At 43.5% G+C, this 19,326-nt stretch overlaps 1 protein-coding gene across 7 annotated transcripts in view; it reads right to left on the minus strand.

The window, feature by feature from the left end:
- The window catches only part of TIAM1 (TIAM Rac1 associated GEF 1), a 398,067-nt gene that overhangs the window by 147,469 nt on the left and 231,272 nt on the right, over positions 1 to 19,326 (minus strand). The gene's annotated exons all lie outside the window — the stretch shown is intronic.

Consider the following 19,326-nt stretch of genomic DNA (forward strand, 5'->3'; position numbering starts at 1 on the left):
TCTGAGGTGAGACTGCAGATGCTAAAGACAGGAGAAAGCCCCGAGGGCTTCCTTGGGGTGGCTGCCCTCATTCCTCTCCTATGGACCATTCCTCTGTGGGGCTGCCCACAGGTGGCACCTATGTCTGGTGGCTTCATCAAGGTGGGAACCCGAGGACTTTCCTGGTGACACAGAGGTTAAGAATCCGACTGCTGGGCTTCCCTGGTGGCGCAGTGGTTGAGAGTCCGCCTGCCGATGCAGGGGACGCGGGTTCGTGCCCCGGTCTGGGAAGATCCCACATGCCGCGGAGCGGCTGGGCCCGTGAGCCATGGCCGCTGAGCCTGCGCGTCCGGAGCCTGTGCTCCGCAACAGGAGAGGCCACAACAGTGAGAGGCCCAAGTACCGCAAAAAAAAAAAAAAGAACCCTCCTGCCAATGCGGGGGACACGGGTTCGAGCCCTGGTCCAGGAACATCCCACATGCCGCGGAGCAACTAATAAGCCCGTGCGCCACAATTACTGAGCCTGCACTCTAGAGCCTGCGAGCCACAACTACTGAACCCACGTGCCACAACTACTGAAGCCCACGCGCCTAGAGCCCGTGCTCTGCAACAAGAGAAGCCACCGCAATGAGAAGCCCGTGCACTGCAACAAAGAGCAGCCCCCGCTCGCCGCAACTAGAGAGAGCCCACGGTCAGCAAGGAAGACCCAACGCAGCCAAAAATAAATAAAGAAATAAAGGTGGGAACCCAAGATGACAAACAGCTTGCACAGGACCACGGAGAAATCTGCCTCCTGGTGTAGAAGGCTGCCACACCAAGACAGTAAATAAATAAATATATACATCCATAGAGAACAGCACAATAAGTGAAGTTACAGTTCTCTCTATCTTGGAAAACGTGCTATTTCTCCGTAAACTTGGTGACTCACGCTTGCCAGGAGAGGAGCAGAGCTCTCAGCAGTACCCCATTATTACCCTACAATACATGTCCTTCCCATAATTCTCCCACTGCTGTCCTGTTCCCTCTCTTTCCCAGGCATCCTCCTTAAGCTGATCTCTGCAAAGTTTTAAATTTTCAAAGCGGTTCCTGAATTGCTTAGGAACTGGCAGAAATTAATAAGCAACAGCCCATTTATATTGAAATGGACTCATTACAGTACCAGCTGCCAATAATTTGCAAGGCTGGTTTCTTGCTGGCAAACCGGGCCTTGCAGGCGGCTGTCCTCCACCTGCACAACGGAGGCTGAAAATGCATTTTTTTATACTTAAAAAAAAAAAAAGTCCATATTCTACTACCAGAATTAAAATGTTTCTCTGTTATATTCTTCTAACCCCTGAGCAGAAAAACTACATGGGGAAGAAAGTGAAAGTTACCAGGCATGGTTTATAAAACATGCAGGAAAACAAAACTCTTTATTGGCTATGATTTTTTTTTCTGATTTTGGTGGGAAAAAAATTTTTACCTGTGAGCCTGGCTGTGGAACTGACCCCCGATACAGATGGATGAAGAGACACATAGCTGTTCTTTGCAATCAGCAGATATGCTAAGGTTGCAGGGTGTCATCAAGCACTCAGTACGTATCGAGCACTCACAGTGGGTTAAGTCCTCCATGGCCTTGTGAAGGTATATACCACGGCAACCCGAGAGCCACCAGGACTCCAGGTTTTCTTTAAGAGCTGCAAAGAATTCAACTTCATCGGGAGGCAGCTAAGCACCAAACTCAGTGCTGGGAGTTCAAGCCTGGAGTCCCACTACAGGCGTCAAATCACAGCCTTGCCACTTACTTGCAAGGTGATTTGAGGCAAAGTCTAAATGTCAATTTATTCCTCTACAAATGGGGATAAGAGTTCCTAAGCCATTCTGTTGATACAAGCATTAAATGAGATCATCTATGTTACCTAATTAGCTTAGCGCCTACCCCTTGGTCAGTTCTCAATAAATATCAGCGATTATTTCCACTATTATTCAACATTTGTAAATGCTAAGGAGGATGCTACAGAAGGGCCACTATCATGGGGGCTTCCTTAAAACATGGTACCTAACTCACTGAAACTGGGTCTATGTTCTAAGTTGAAGCTGGTCGCCTTAAATGTGTTGTGAGACAATAGGGGAATTCATTAATCCAGCTGGAAGATGTGATTGACTCAATTAGCCACAGCCCCCGCACAGACACAAACCACGCTGACAAAATCTGGCAGGACCAGGATGGCCTGCATTACATTAAGATGACCCCTAGTGAAGTGAACGATAAATGTGCCGCGTTTCACAGTCTCTCTCAGATTCGTCTCAACCCGTACAGTCCATTTCTGTGTCAGGTGTCAAATTACCAGTTTTCACAGGGAAGTGTGTGAGCTGGAGGAGGGGAAGGAATTACCAAAACTAATCCCAGACTTCAGATACCTCAAAAATAGACAGGGCTCAGGAGTCCCATCACTCCAACCCGACAGTCTCATGTGAGATGAAAATATGACAACTGTCAGAAATGCGGTGTCCACGGCAGTTAATCCATGGCTTTTCCTACAATGTCTGCCACACCAGAACTTTCTTTTTCACCTTTAGGAAACAGTCATAAGAGGCATCCTGTGACTTTTAAGTGTTTGCAAGTTCCAGGAATCAAAGTGTATAGAGAGGGCTTCCCTGGTGGCGCAGTGGTTGAGAGTCCGCCTGCCGATGCAGGGGACACGGGTTCGTGCCCCGGTCCGGGAAGATCCCACACGCCGCGGAGGGGCTGGACCCGTGAGCCATGGCCGCTGAGCCTGCGCGTCCGGAGCCTGTGCTCCGCAACGGGAGAGGCCACAACAGTGAGAGGCCCACGTACCGCAAAAAAAAAAAAAAAAAAAAAAAAGTGTATAGAGAAAAGGATATTGTACTTGCCCTCAAAATACCTAAGTTCATATACCAGGCTCTATTACTTACTGACTTAGGTGACCTTGGGTAAGTAAACTACCCATTCTGACACTTGGCAGGAAAAATAACGATGTGTAATATTATCTACTTTACTTAACACCTACCTGAAAAGGTTGTTATAAGACAGAAATTAGAGAATCAAAACAAAACACTATAAACTATATAGGACTACAAAAGTATGTTAATTCTTACGCTGTTCATGATGATTTAGTGCCCAAAAGTGTTTCATATGACTGAATTAATGAGAATCAGAAAGTTTTCCCCTTACCCTGAAACTTAAAGTGGTCTGGGAGTAGTAGTGTTGGATCTAAATCCTAAACACGTCAGAAATCCTTAATATTTTTATATGCAATAAGCACCAGAAGAATTTAGATTTTAGTATTCATATTTAGTCCAAAAATCAGCCTTGGATGAACAGACAGATGGATTAATCTAGGACACTGGAAATCTTTTAATGGTTCAGAAATTAAGGTTAAAGAAAAATTCATCAGTCATTTTCTTTACTTATGATGTTAACCATTATTATATTCAATAAAGGAGTCAGGGGACGTCCCTGGTGGCAGAGCGGTTGGGAATCCGCCTGCCAATGCAGGGGAAACGGGTTCAATCCCTGGTCTGGGAAGATCCCACATGCCGCTGAGCAACTAAGTCTGTGTGCCACAACTACTGAAGCCCGTGCGTCCTAGGGCCTGCATGCCACAACTACTGAAGCCCACATGCTGCAACTACTGAAGCCCGCACACCTAGAGCCCATGCTCTGCAACAAGAGAAGCCAATGCAATGAGAAGCCCGTGCACTGCAACAAAGAGTAGCCCCTGTTCACCACAACTAGCGAAAGCCCGCGTGCAGCAATGAAGACCCAATGCAACCAAAAAAAAAAAAAAAAGGACTCAGGAGTGACTTCCAAAGATACATTATCTAAAATAGAATAGGAGAAATTATTACTGGAATAATAAAAGGAATCCAAAGGTTAAGACAAAGTGAAGGAGGGCAGAATCAAGGTAACAACGCAGACCCTATCAATCTACCCAGCTGGCTCAGTTTGACAGCAAGCTTTTGTTACGGCCAACTCATACAGGGAAAACAGGGCAGTTGTAAAATTCACAATGTCCTAATCAATTGCTCAGAAGAAGGACAAACGTTCTAGGTACCAAGATCAGACAGGAATTTCCACCAGTGGTCCTTTGAGGCCACTGTGATACAACGAGCCACGTTTTTTGAACCACATCCTTTCACATGGGCTCAGCGACAAGTTTCATATGGCTGATTCTTGTCTTCATAATGGATTAAAGGAAAAAAATCACAGTTCAGGGACAGAAGGTCTGAAAAGGTATGATCCTGAGTGGTAGAGAGGCTGCTTACCCTCCAGGAAAATCTCTTTAAATACCTGCTTGCTCTCCAAAGAGTGCTGGGCTGAGGGGTGGTAAGCATAAGGGAGATGGAGCTCTCTGGCTCGATGCCCAAGGGTAGCTGGCTTGTGCTACCAGACGGCCATACCTCACCTGGCATAAAGGGCCAGTTCCATCAGGGGTGAGCTTGTCTGGTTTGTGTAAAAACTGAGACTGTGGGCTTCCCTGGTGGTGCAGTGGTTGAGAGTCCGCCTGCCAATGCAGGGGACATGGGTTTGTACCCCGGTCTGGGAGGATCCCACATGCCGTGGAGCGGCTGGGCCCGTGAGCCATGGCTGCTAAGCCTGCGCGTCCGGAGCCTGTGCTCCGCCATGGGAGAGGCCACAACAGTGAGAGGCCCGCGTAACGCATAAAAAAAAAGATGATCCCTCAACACAGATGAATGAGCTAGACAGGGCTTCCAAATTCCTATTCCCTAAAGCATGGATGAAATGGTTTTAGCCCAACCATGTTTTCCAAGGCAAGTAAAAACAGACGCCCAAATCAGCCAAACAAAATTCCTGAAAGTTCCCCTATCCAAAGACTGCCCTGATTTTGAGCAATGCAACTTCTCAGCCTATCCAAATGCATCCCAAGGTAACTAAGTGAGGAAACGTTCATAGAATCGCTATTCTTAAGCTAGCTAAGTAAGTCGAGAAATTTCTACTAAAATGATAACTTTAATTTTAGAACAGTGAATCTTTGGCAATACTTAACCAACAGGTTCATCTGGAACAGACACGACTGTATTTCATAGGAGTCAAGTCAGTGCATTTCAAAGTGAAGTAATATATTCTTCCCCCCACTCAGGGAGATGTACCATTTAAGGAATGCTTACTATCTGACTGGCATCATGTAAGTGGCTTTAGACCAAAATACTACTCTTTAGTTTCCCCAGGTTCTTGGTGTTTATTGTCTTGCAACTATACTTGGACACTGACAAATGCCAATGCATACAACTCAACTCCAGCATTGCATCATTCACTACAAAGTGTTTGGAAACCACCAGTCACAAAGGGCAGTGTTACAGAGCTGCCATCAGATCTCCCAAACAGCCCCCGCTGCTTGGCTCTAAAAAGGGCTCAAAGGAGGCCCCAGCTTACTGAAATGGATTTAATGGGGTGTTTTTCAGGACAGACCACGAGAATCACATAATTTTTCAAAATTCTAAGCAGCATCACTCCTACTCAGAAGCCATGAAGCTACTGAACTCTTGAGAATTCCACCCACCATTCCAAGCGTAGTGACCATACGATGTGAGAGTTCAGCTCTGGGCTCCTGGATCAATTTCAAGTCTGAGTCAGGTCGAAAACGCACGCCCATGGCATTGTAAGAGAGAATGGAACAACTGACCTCAAAAGAAAATGGAAATGGAGCTGACTGCAGTTAACTTCTGATGCTGATGTCTGTTGTGGCTTACGTTAACAGAGTTCCTAGTGAGAGAACTAGGGTATCCAGGTGCCCACAGAGGACAGTGGGAGGGGATGGTACTCTGCTGCAGCTGCTTCCATAACTCCTGTGAAACACAAGAGAGTGTATAATCTTTCAACTGCACTTCAGAATAATCTTCTCGAAAATATAACAATGTCTTAGTTTAGAAGAGATTTCAAAACATGATCACATTACCCAACAGCATCTTTTCCAGACTCGAGTCGCCCAGGAGTCTTCCCTTCAGCAGACCTGCTTCCCATCCCCACATCAGCTGCAGGAGCCTCACTGAGCTCAGGAAGGGCCTCATTTCCTGAGATACCACACAGAGTGGAGGAGGGCAGCTCCTCTTTCACTGTCAAAGACTGAAGCTCAAGGAGAGGAATTTGGTTCTCATTTCCTCTGGCTATCCAAGGCTGAGGCTGAACCTGGAAGGCAGATAGGGGAGTCTCCATTCTAAAGGACACAGCCTTGGCCTTGTGTGAGCCCTGGAGAGGAAGGTATACCATAAAAGACGGGATACTCAGACCCGGCAGCCGCTGCCTGCCTCTAAGACTTTCTCCGGGCTCGCCCATGTGACCCAAAAGTAGGAAACGGCAGCTTGCAATTTCCATGATGGTCTCCAGCCCCTGCAACCTGGTCTTTCCCTTCACCTGTTCTCTCATCATGCAGCCAAGAAGGAAGTCCTTCAGCCTAAAATACAGTCAGGATGTCAAGGAGTCCTTTTCCCTCACCGGAAAGCAGAGCACGACTTGGTCATCCTGGCAATTTCATTCCTTCGCCACCACCCGAGGCACAGCTCCCTGGCCCGGAGCTGCCTTTCCCACTCAGAAAGGGAGGGTCACTCTGTGAATCAGACAAGAGCTCCCTGGAGTGAGGCCAGGCATGCAGGTGGCCGGTGTGGCAACTCTGCCTGCCAGCAAGGAGGGCTGGGACTGCCTTTGTCATAGAGGACAGAGGAGATATCACAAGTCCCTCTGAGGGGCCACCAGGCGGGGGTGCACTGAATCCACGCTGTTGGTCCTTTATGCTCTGAGGCTAAAGGGCCCATCAGAAGGAATCGCTCCCCCTGGGCACCTGGTACATCCTCCTTGGTTCTGTTCCCACCACTGTGGTACTTGTGTTGGTGGAAGGTGTGTACAAGATGGCAAACTTCTCTAGGAGAAAATGGTTTAAGAGAGAACTGGGTAATCCAGATACCAAGGATGAAGAGGAAGGAAGAAAAGCTAGAAATGTTGTTAAGAAATACAGGTGCATATACTAAAAATTTGAAAAGCTGACCATACATCCATTTGAAAACTTATTAAGTATCCTCATTGTGTCAATTTAAATTAAATCTTAATCATGTCACAGTATACGTAAGTCAAACCATCATGCTGTATGCCTTACACTTATACAGTGATGTTTGTCAATTATTTCTCAGTAAAACGGGAAAAAAATCTTAAATTGAAATAGTATGCTATATAGGAATGTATTAGATAGTGAAAAATAAAAGATCATTATTTTTTTAAAATATAGATTACTGAACCAATCATTAAGAAAAGCTAGAAATGTTAAGTTTCTACCTGCATGTGAATATCTGATTAGCAAGTTGATTTAATAACCACAAGTCAATGAGCAAACATGAAAGGTGGAAAACACAGCTGCCCAACCTAAAAAGTGAAGCTGTCATGGGGTCCCATGTAACACCATTGCTAGGGGGACATTAATCTTGATATGTATTTAGGTGAGAAGATAGGATTTTAATCAAATTTCAGTGCAGCAAAGAACCTTCAAAGTCAAATAAAATAATTTTTACAAAAATTTTAAAGGAATTCCTTCCAAGGATTTTCAAAATAGCAGTGATTCTTTACCTGCAAGTCTTCATCTTTTCAAAGAAAAAGACTAAGGCTCAGTCATAAGACAGAGTGACAGAACACTATTTCCCAAGTCAATCCCTGGGTACTTAGCCTAAAATGCTCCTTTACTCTCTCCTCATTTTAAAATGGGAAAACCTTTTAAAATGACTTAAATTTCGTACTTGCAAATCAATTCAAATTGTTTTGCAGTTATATATTTAAGACTACAAGCTCTAACAGGTAAAAGACAATTCCTTATTTCACTGACTCTAAGAAACAGATTTTTCATGTTGAAGGTCTCTGAAGTTGAATATACTATCTCACAATCACAATGGTGTGATAAAAATCGGCACCATTTTCTTCCTTGCTTGGTGGTACATAAAAGAGGGGTGTGTCTTACAATGGTTAGCATGTTATGAAAGAGGGGATATAAGAATAGATTTTTAAATAGTTATAACTATCTAAAAACTGCTTGTGAATTATTTGGGTAAAGCAGATTGTCTACATAAGAACTTTACTGATTGTTACCAATTCAGTTCAACTCAACCGATATTTATTGAGCACCTACATTATGTCTGCGACGAGAAAATAGACCGTTTCCTTACGGTGCCCGCAGCCTAAGAAAATGATAGACACTTGTCCACTCTGAGACAGGGCTGTAAAGGCTAATCTGGCCTTATTAATAGTGAATGATGGGGGGACAGGGAGGGATAACCTGGGAATTTGGGATGAACAGATATACATTACTATATATAAAATAAACAACAAGGATCTACTGTATAGTACAGGGAAATATATTCACTATCTTGTAATAACCAATAATGGGAAAGAATCTGATAAAAATTATACATATATGTATAACTGACTCACTTCGCTATATACCTGAAACATGGTAAATCAACTATACTTCAATTAAAAACTTAAATAATTTTTTAAAAATAGTGGGTGATGGGAAAAAAACAGACTAATTCTGCCAGGGGAAACTATCAGTCAAATCTGGTCGTGAAGGGTTCATCAGATTTGGCCTGGCTTGTGAGGATGGGAGGAAATGAACAGGGATAAGAGGGAGTTTGCAAAAAAGAAGGGCAGAGCGTTCCAGGAAAAGAGCAAAGGCTCTGAGGAATGAAAGCATCAGTCCAACGTTGTAGAGAAGTAAGTGCCTGGAAAAGAGCTGGAAGTGATGAGGCCTTTAAAAAGATGGGTTGGGGTTACGGATGCTACACAGAGAAATTAGACATGATTATGTGCAATGGAGTCTGTGATGGGATTTGATTAGGGGAGTTACATGATCGAACATTTTCTCTCCCCCATCCCTCCGCATCCCCTGGGGTAACGTGAAAGAGAAGGTGGTGGCCTGTTGCAACCAACCCATCAGGCAGTGCCTGGAGGAGATAAGGTGGCCTTCACTTGGACAGTGAGAGCCTTGGGGTAACAAGGCTGTCCTACGTCCCCCTGTTCTGTCATTCTGTTCTATGAGTGAGCAGGTAGTCACCAGAACTTGGTGGCCACACATAAACCTGTGAGAAATAAGGAGGAAACGAGAAGAAGAAGGGAGAGACGCCTCTGGTATTTGCAGTTTGGTAACTGACAAAACAGAAGGTGATAATAACACCTTCCACTGTGATGGCAAATGAGGCATCCAATTCAAAAGTCTTGTGCCTGAGAGGCCAAAATTCACGGGCAGCAGCGATCCTACTGGAAATTTGGTGTCCATTCCACTCAAGGCCTCAGCACAAAGGAAGGAAGGAAGGAAGGAAGGAAGGAAGGAAGGATACCCTCCCAAAATGCTTAGATCAGGAAGGATATCAAAATGGAGACACAAATATTGGCCAATTGTATAATCAAAGAACTTAACAACAACAACAAAACCCACACATCTGATAACCTGCGAGAGGCCACAAGTTAAAAGCACTATCTCAACTACACTTTTACTGACTAAGCCAAGACCTATAATAATAAGTGGATTAAATAGCATTGACAGTTGAACACAAAAAGAAAAGCTTGATGCCTCAAGTTTGGTGCCACGAAGTTAAAATGTAAATCAGCTTTGAGTTCAGCTCCCCAGACTCCCTAGGGCCACAGGAACACCCACTATGGCCCTTGCTCACACCTTGGAATGGGGGTAATGAATTAAATAAGATCACTGGCTGCAAGGCTGATGTTCCAAAGCTGTGCCAAGCACAGTGGAATGCACCTGCAATGTATAAATAACTGTGCCTGAGCATCACTTCAAAGAAAGGTAGCAGTTAAGGGCACTCACTCCACCTTTCTGTGAGCGGGTGAGATGAGAAGTTGACAGCTGTGCAACGCCAGGCAGATTTCAGGCAATGCTCTGAGTTAGTTATGGTCTGCTAGTGACCACGATAGGGACGGTAGGAGTGGGGCACACGGCAATGGGGACAGAGAGATGGCAGGAAAGACACGCACTAACTATGGGGCCACAAGGAACTCAATCCAACCTTTCTGACCATCCATCCCCTTTAAAATTAAGAGGATGGGGACTTCCCTTGTGGTGCAGTGGTTAAGAATCCACCTACCAATGCAAGGGACACGGGTTTGATCCCTGCTCAGGGAAGATCCGCATGCCATGGAGCAACTGGGCCCGTGCGTCACAACTACTGAGCCAAGCCAGCACACCTTGAGCCCGTGCTCCACAACAAGAGAAGCCACTGTAATGAGAAGCCTGCACACCACAACGAAGAGTAGCCCCCGCTGGCCGCAACTAGAGAAAGCCCGTGCGCAGCAACAAAGACTCAACGCAGCCAAAAATAAATAAATAAAATAAATTTATTAAAAATAAATAAATAAAATAAAATTAAGAGGATGGTCGAGAAGTTTCTATGGTCCCTATACTTGAAAAGAACTCCACATTTTTTTAACTTGCTTAAGTCAAAACCTGTAAGTATTATAATGGAAACCACCATGAGATTCTCTCTGCTGGGCATTCTTTTTACAGTAAACAGGTGACGTGATTAAGGCAAAAAGTGCCACTGAGGTTAACCCCAGAAATGCGAGATGGAAAACAAATTCTTACTTTAAAGACTGGTACAAGATCTTTTTGGCTAAATAACAACTAACATTCATCCTAGACAAGTAACAAATTGGGAGAAAAATAAAAAGCAGCCAAAGTCATTGCACACTGGATTTTTAAAAGCAGAAGGAAAAAAAAAAAATCAAACAAAGCACACACGCACCTCCCTGACATCATAAGAGGATAATCAACCTCTTCAACACAAAGACAGCTCCTGGGAGGTTACGGGAACATTTCTACAACAGGAGTACATCAAAGTCCCAGAGCAGAAAAACCGATACACGCAATCACAAAGCAAATCTGTTCCTTGTATGATAGCAACTAGCTTTAAAAGCTTGACATTCTTTGCCAAGTAATATCTATGAGGCCACGCACAAGGCGAGCGAAAGACACCAGGCCCTGCCTGCTAAGAATTAATGAGGACACTCCTGTCCAGGGCACTAGTGTGCAAATGGCTTTATGGGAATCCCCATTCAATAAAATCGTTCCAAGCATGCTCACCCGAAACAGAATGAGTGTGTGCTCTCACTTATTTAATCAATGTATAAATTACATATCTGGGCTATTGTTCAAATAAATTATGTACATTTTCAATTTCTGTATCTGTTTATAATGTGCGTAATTTATTTGAACTGAACAGAAGTACACAGAAATTTAAATGCATAACAGAGAGAGAAATACAAATTCTGAAATGTCCTTCCCACACCCTAATGAAATCATCTTGCACATATATCCAATATTGAAGACCACTGTTCTAGGACAGAGAAAACCAGTCTGGAAACTAAGAAAAAAATAAGGAAAGACAGTTAATGGAAAACTCATAGGAATGCCTCTGTAACTTTACCTACATCTCGGGCTTACTGTGAAGCAACATAACAGCACTGTCAAAATCTCCCAGAATCTTCAAGAAGGGAATATCACCATTCAGAAGACCAGGTCGGTAGACACATGCTGAAAACCTTAGGCTGCTCTGAAATTCTCTGCTGACAGCACTAGCTCTAGAGGGGCCATTAAATTGTGTTTTTGCAATCAAGGCAGTAATCAATACCCCTTCACCAGTCGTTAATAAAACCATGCCATATGCAGAAAAAGAAAATGATACACAAAGGAAGGACTCATTGCAACTTCCTCATCCCCAACCCCTGGAAGACAATACAATGACTGGCCAAGAAGCAGTAAGCAGGGCTTCCCTGGTGGCGCAGTGGTTGAGAGTCTGCCTGCCGATGCAGGGGACACGGGTTCGTGCCCCGGTCAGGGAAGATCCCACATGCCGCGGAACGGCTGGGCCCATGAGCCATGGCCGCTGAGCCTGCGCGTCCGGAGCCTGCGCTCCGCAACGGGAGAGGCCACAGCAGTGAGAGGCCCGCGTACCGAAAAAAAAAAAAAAAGCAGCAGTAAACAAAAACACGTTTCCAAACATCGCTGCACTGTTCAGTGGGGATTATCTCAGACACAGCCAGGATAAATAGTCAAGAAATTTCAATTACATAGTCTGGAAGAATAAAGGCTAACAGTAACACATAGAGAAAAATCATTTAACAAAAGATTTTTGAACAAAATTTTAATCCTCATAGGTGGGTAAACACGGTTTCCTCTTCTGGAAGGAATCCTCTCTCTCTCTTTCTCTCCCTCTCCCCCCCACCTCCCCTCTCTCTCCAGCTTCCAATCCAGGTGACAAAAGGACCTCTCACTGGAGGCCTCCCATCAGCATCTGACCCTGCTGATCTGCCCCCACTCCAAAAAAAATGCTCCCTCCCCTTGGATTCCATCCATGACCTTATACTTCTCAACTGCATCTCTCACCCCAAATGTAGTTTCCGCCACAACCTTCTATCTAGCTCTCCAGATGGAGTACTTTTCTCTTTAACAAACTTCCTTCCTTCCTTCCACACTGTCATCTACCTAAATCTCGGTCTTCAGCACAAATCCCTCTTTCTAAGCTGCTCTGGACACCTACATATGGCTACCCCACTGATTGCTCAAATTTGACACACCATTCTGGCTCAAAACCTTCCACACTTACGATCCCTCCCAGAAGGCAGCCAGATTTATAAATGCAACAGGGAATCTGGATGCAGTCAGAGCTAGTCTTCATCTGCCATTCAATGTCCCCATGACCTTGAGTGAGTCACTTACCATCCCTAGGGACCACTTTCTCCAACTGCAAAATAGGAAATCCCCCTTGTAGATCTGTGCTGGAGATGAAGTGAGGCAGCGTGTGTGAAGACATCCTTCATTGGTATTTAGTTAGGGTTTCATCATGTTCATTTCTTTCTTTCCAAATTTTCCTCTTCTTCCCCTTTTCTTTCTCCAAGGTCCCTAAAGTATCTTCTATATCTACGCTGTCCCCCTATTCTTAATCCTTTTAATGCAAGTCTTTTTGCCTTTAATCCCCATCACTAATATCCATCTTTTCTGCCCAAACCACTCAATGTTATATACATCACTGCAAAACCAAACTAATGCACATTCAAGATACATTCAGTGTCCTTCAAGAATGCCGCCACGTCAACCCCTGCACTGCTAGATGATGTACAAACACCCCTGGCACACCCAGCAGAGAAAAGAGCCACAGGACTAAAGGAACAACTTTCAGAAGAGTCAGTTTTACTCAAAGATTTACTCAGAAGGTTAAGGAGAGCAGGGGTGTTGGTGCAGATTGATAACGGAATAAAATTTTAAATGTATATGATTTTCTAAGATGAAATACCCATCTTCCCCCCAAAATAAAACGGCACATGGAGTGGTTAGAGATTAATTCCCTTTTTATGGAGTGTTTTATTGAAAAATTTTACAAAGCTCTGTTCTTCCAAGATATTCTTCATCACTTTTCTCTTCTGAATCCCCGCAGTTATCAGTTATTTGAATACCTGTCTTAATCCATCTCCTCCTGTAGGATCACAAGTTCCATGAAAGAAGGGACCACAGCTCATTACTTTTTATCACATGGTTCCACGGCACATGGCCCCTGTATTAGTCAAGGTTCTCCAGAGAAACTAAACCAACAGGATACGGATGCATGGATGGACGGATGGATGGATGGATAAGTATGTCAAGGCACTGGCTCATGAGATTGCAAGGTCTGGCAAATCCATAATCTGCAGGGCAAACCAGCAGACTGGAGACCCAGGGAAGAGTTGATGTTGCTGTCTTGAGTTCAAAGTCATTTGGAGTAGAATCGCTTCCTTCTAGAGGACCTTAGTCTACTTTTAAGGCCTTCAAGTAATTGAATGAGGCCCATTCACATTATGGGGGGATAATCTGCTTTACTCAATGTCTGATTTAAATGCTAAATCACATCTAAAAAATATAGGGAGGGAGGGAGGGAGGAAGGAAGGACGGACGGACTACCATATGATCCAGCAATCCCACTCCTGGGCATATATCCGAAGAAAACCATGATTCGAAAAGATACCATCACCCCAGTGTTCACTGCAGCACTATTTACAATAACCAAGACATGGAAGCAACCTAAGTGTCCATCAACAGAGGAGTGGATAAAGAAGATGTCGTACATATATACAATGGAATATTACTCAGTCATAAAAAAGAACAAAATAATGCCATTTGCAGCAACATGGATGCAACTAGAGACTGTCAGACTGAGTGACGTAAGTCAGAGAAAGACAAATAATCATATGATATCACTTATATGTGGAATCTAAAAAGAAAAAAGTACAAATGAACTTATTTACAAAACAGAAATAGAGTCACAGATGTAGAAAATAAAACTATGGTTACCGGGGGCAAAGCGGGGGAGGGATAGATTGGGAGATTGGGATTGACATATACACACTACTATACCTAAAATAGATAACTAATAAGGACCTACTGTATAGCAGGCACAGGGAACTCAACTCTACTCAGTACTCTGTAATGGCTTATATGGGAAAAGAATCTAAAAAAGAGTGGATACATGTATATGTATAACTGATCCACTTTGCTGTACAGCAGAAAGTAAATCAACCATACTCCAATAAAAATTATAAAAAAAAAAAAGTACATGAAGAGTGCCTGACATACGAAAAACAAAACAAAACAGGAAAACCCCACAGCCACCTCTAGACTAGTATTTAACCAAATTACTGGGCACCACAGCCTAGTCAAGTTAACATATAATATTAACCATCCCATGTCCCAGTAGACTTCTTCTCTAGTACCTAGTAATGGTGTCAATATCAGCCAAAGGAACAAAGAGAATAAAATGTATTCCCATACAGGGCTTCCCTGGTGGCGCAGTGGTTGAGAGTCCGCCTGCCGATGCAGGGGACACGGGTTCGTGCCCCAGTCCGGGAAGATCCCACGTGCCACGGAGCGGCTGGGCCATGTGAGCCATGGCCGCTGAGCCTGGACGTCCGGAGCCTGTGCTCCGCAACGGGAGAGGCCACAAGAGTGAGAGGCCTGCGTACCAAAAAAAAAAAAAAAAAGTATCCCATCTAGAATGTTTACAACTGAATAGCCAGCAGGTGTTCTAGACTGAATACCAGCCCACAAGTCCACCTGGCTTGAGCTCTGAAGAAAGGTCTACTTGGGGTGTCCCTGGTCACCCCAGGCTTCAGGTCATGAAGGGGTCACTGAGAGAGTGGCCTGACTTTCATGATGTCAACTTTGCCATATATTTCTAGACAAAAGCATCCCTCCAAGCTTAAGTCTCCTAGTAGCCAACAACATTCAGAGTTGTGGCTCTCTTTTACTTCAACATGGAGAACAGCATCAAAATATATTTGCAGGGCTTCCCTGGTGGCGCAGTGGTTGAGAGTCCGCCTGCCGATGCAGGGGACACGGGTTCGTGCCCCGGTCCGGGAAGATCCCACATGCCGCGGAGCGGCTGGACCCGTGAGCCATGGCCGCTGAGCCTGCGTGGCCGGAGGCCACAACAGTGAGAGGCCCGCGTACAGCAAATATATATATATATATATATATATATATATATAATATAAATATATATATATATTTTTATATATAAATATAAATATATTTATATATATATAAATATAAATATATATATATATATGCGCAGATGGGAAAACACAGGTACGCCAACTCCCGCCCCGCCGCTTAATCTGCCCCCACCCCTCACACACATGAACAAATTATGCATCCTAGGTACATAAGCTTCCCTGTGACGCCATTTCTGCCCTAGCCTTGGATCTGAAACCACCACCCTCTCCCACCTGAGCCAAGATTTCAAGCACACAGCAGGGTGTGGGTAGGGGTATCCCCAGCAAGTCCTCAATTCTGATGCAGCTGGGCTTAAAATTGACCTTAAAATTGACCCCCCAGCAGGGGGGGCAGGGTGTCGGGGTGTCTGATGGTTCACCACCTCCTACACTCTGCTCATGACTAATGCATCACGCTGGGGAAGCAATTCCTCCCAGCTGGCTGGAACCAACAAGCCCACAGTTAAACCAAACCACCCCTTGGAAGCCTTGGGTATGAGCACAGCCCTCCCAAGCCCTAAGTGTACCCCTTTCTGAAAATATTCACCTTGACAGAAAACAAGCAGAGAGATTTGGCTCAGGAGTTCTAATTCTGCTTCTCTCCAGGGCAGGGAACTTGAATTTTCAAGGACCAAACCAAAGAACACACCCAGTGGGGGGGCCATAGGTATTCCTCTTTGAGCACCAGGAAAACTTGTTAACTTGGGACAAATCATTTCATTTCTCTATGGCTTCGGATGCTTCCTCAGTAAAATCCAGCATGTAGTAAGCACTTTCGAAACGTAGAATAAGGAGCCCAAAGCTGGGTGTGGTATGTGACAGGGAGAAAAAAGGTACTGTGTACATCATCAGTGTAGGGATTTGTTTTTCCAGTAGTGATTTTCCATTCAAAATAGCATCCAGAAGAAGAAGGAGGGGGACTAATCAAGTGTATTCACTAAATAAAGCTCGTGATCAAAATAACATCAGCCTTCTGGTTCTGCCGATGCCTCACTCACACAAGCACAGGGAAGTGCGGCCCAAGCTAATGTTGGCACCAGGGTGCCAGCTCTAAAGCCACCTGTTTTGTTCTGTTTCTCTCACTCCATCCCCACACTCACAGGAACAGGCTGCCATCTGTGCTGTACCAGCTCGGCGTGGTTCTCCATAAAGGTAAGTAAGATCCTGACGTTTTTCATCTAAAAAAAAGAAAATCCCTTCAATTTTTGCTTCCAGACCTAAATCTCAATTCAACTCAACCCAATTCAATCTCAGTGTGTGCTGAGAATCTTCTCTGTGGCTGGCGCAGTCCAAGATTCCCTGGGGATGCTAAGATAGAGAAGGCTCAAGGCACCTTAAAGCGTCTTAAGGATCTCGGGGGTGGGGAGGTACGATGAGACAAGGACCCCAAAAATGCAGTAAAAGACCTAAGAGCAATCAGGTTGTCTATGATGAGCTCAGAGTGCTATGAAAAATGAATACTAAAATTTACCATTTTAGTATTTTAATGAAAATTTTAATGCTAAAGCACGCTGATGCCACTAATACTATTTACAATGAAAAAATATGCTCTAAAGAGGGCAAAGGTAAAAACATACATTTGATTACAAGAATATGCACAATAGGACAAGATGCCAGTTTAATTTGACTGTGATTTTTTTTAAGCGATGTGTTATGATTACTTAGGAAAAAATATGATCATTTTGGCACCATTTCATGTATAATCAGAATATTGAAAATCCTTAGAAAAGGAAACATTTCTAATAATGGGGATTAATAATGGGTATTTGAAAATAATTTTGCCATAAAATCATGGTATAGAGGAGAATATTCATTCTAAAACACACACACACACACTCCAAAGGCTTTAATAAATAAGAACAGGTCATTTCAAATTTTAGGCTATTTAATTTTGAAATGGATGATTTTTTTCATCCTGAAAGTTACAGAGGATTTCCCCAAAAGAGCCCCATATCAAGAGCCACCATTTTAAGACAGGTAAAAATGATGAAATATAAAATTTAAAAAATCTTGTGCATAAAGCATCTAGATAATAACGAATACTTAGGGGTTGAAACTCAGGTCTCTACTATTTCAAACACTGATTCAAGAAGAAACGAAGTATGCCTGCTTGTCAGGGAGAGCTCTGGGTCACTTTAGTTCTAATTTGAGGATGGACTAGATTCTTTTTTTTTTTTAATTTTTTAAAATGCATTTTTCTTCCAGTTTTATTAAGATATAATTGATGTAGAGCACCGTGCAAGTTCCAGGTGTACAGCAAAATGATTTGACTTACATACATCATGAAACGATCACAGTAAGTTTAGTGACCATCCATCATCTCGTACAGGTACAAAATTAAAGAAATAGAAAAAATGTTTCCTTGTGATGAGAACTCTGAGGATTTACCCTCTTAACAACTTTCCTATATAATGTGCAGCAGAGATAAATATATACATCATGGAATACATTATTTCCTTAGTACTTATCTTATAACTGGAAATTTGTACCTTTTGATTCCTTCAAGGATGGACTAGATTCTTGATCAGCTTTTCTCAAAGGCACGTCCATAAAAGCTCCTCTCCTAAAATTGTGGGTACTGCCTATTCAGGGCTATTCTAGAAGAACACTAGGAATACGTGCATTCTCTGTCACTGTGCTATGTGTTAAAAGAACGGCACCGGGGGGGGGCTTCCCTGGTGGCGCAGTGGTTGAGAGTCCGCCTGCCAATGCAGGGGACACGGGTTCGTGCCCCGGTCCGGGAAGATCCCACATGCCGCAGAGTGGCTGGGCCGGTGAGCCATGGCCGCTGAGCCTGCGCGTCCGGACTCCGCAACGGGAGAGGCCACAACAGTGAGAGGCCCGCGTTATGGCAAAAAAAAAAAAAAAAAAAAAAAAAGAATGGCACCAGGGGTGAGTGAATTAAGAAAATAAATTAAAATCCCACATCATAAAAAATCATAGGATATACTTGAAGATATTATTCCGAGTGAAATAGGACAAATACTGTACAATTCCACTTATATGAGGTACCTAGAATAGTCATTGAGAGAGAAAGTAGCATGGTGGTTGCCAGGGGGTGGGGGAAAGGGGGAGTCAGTGTTTAATGGGCATAGAGTTTCAGGCTGGGAAGAAAGAAGTTCTGGAGATGGATGGTGGCAATGGTTGCAAAACAATGTGAATATACTTAATGCCATTGAACTGTACACCTAAAAATGGTTAAAATGGTAAATTTTATGTTATGTATATAATACCACAATTTAAAAAGTAGAGGGTTTATTAATAACTAATGTTTTCAGAGTGCTTCAAAATTTGAAAAGCATTTCTATATACATTAGATCATTTAATGATCTCAGCAACTTGGAGGAAAGGCATATGTATAAACTCTCACACTTGTTTCTTTCTAAGTGACATGTCTATTGTTGAGTGGGTGGAAGAGTGTACTCATACATGTACTCAATTCTCAACCCCACACTCTCTTCCAACATTTGTACACATTCTGGAGATATACAGGGAATGTTTATAAATACTTTAAGGAATATGCATTCTGTGATCAGAGTTGGGAATTCCAACGCTTGCAGTCAAGAAATGGATTTCACTTTATTTAATCCAGTGTTTTCCAAACTTTCTTAATTGTGCAACTTTATTTTGCAGAATATCTGTGAACAGCCTGTGAGAAAGTATTTGATGGGTTACTACTGTACGAACTCATCTAATGAAAGGTACTCATTTATATAGATTCAGCCTCTCCTTGCAGAAGAAAGAGCCAAGTAATCAAGGTGTTTAATTAATTGGCAACTCCAAGTATCAATATCATGACCAGCACTATCCTCATC

This window comes from Pseudorca crassidens, chromosome 5 (assembly GCF_039906515.1).
Source record: "Pseudorca crassidens isolate mPseCra1 chromosome 5, mPseCra1.hap1, whole genome shotgun sequence".
NCBI lineage: Eukaryota > Metazoa > Chordata > Mammalia > Artiodactyla > Delphinidae > Pseudorca > Pseudorca crassidens.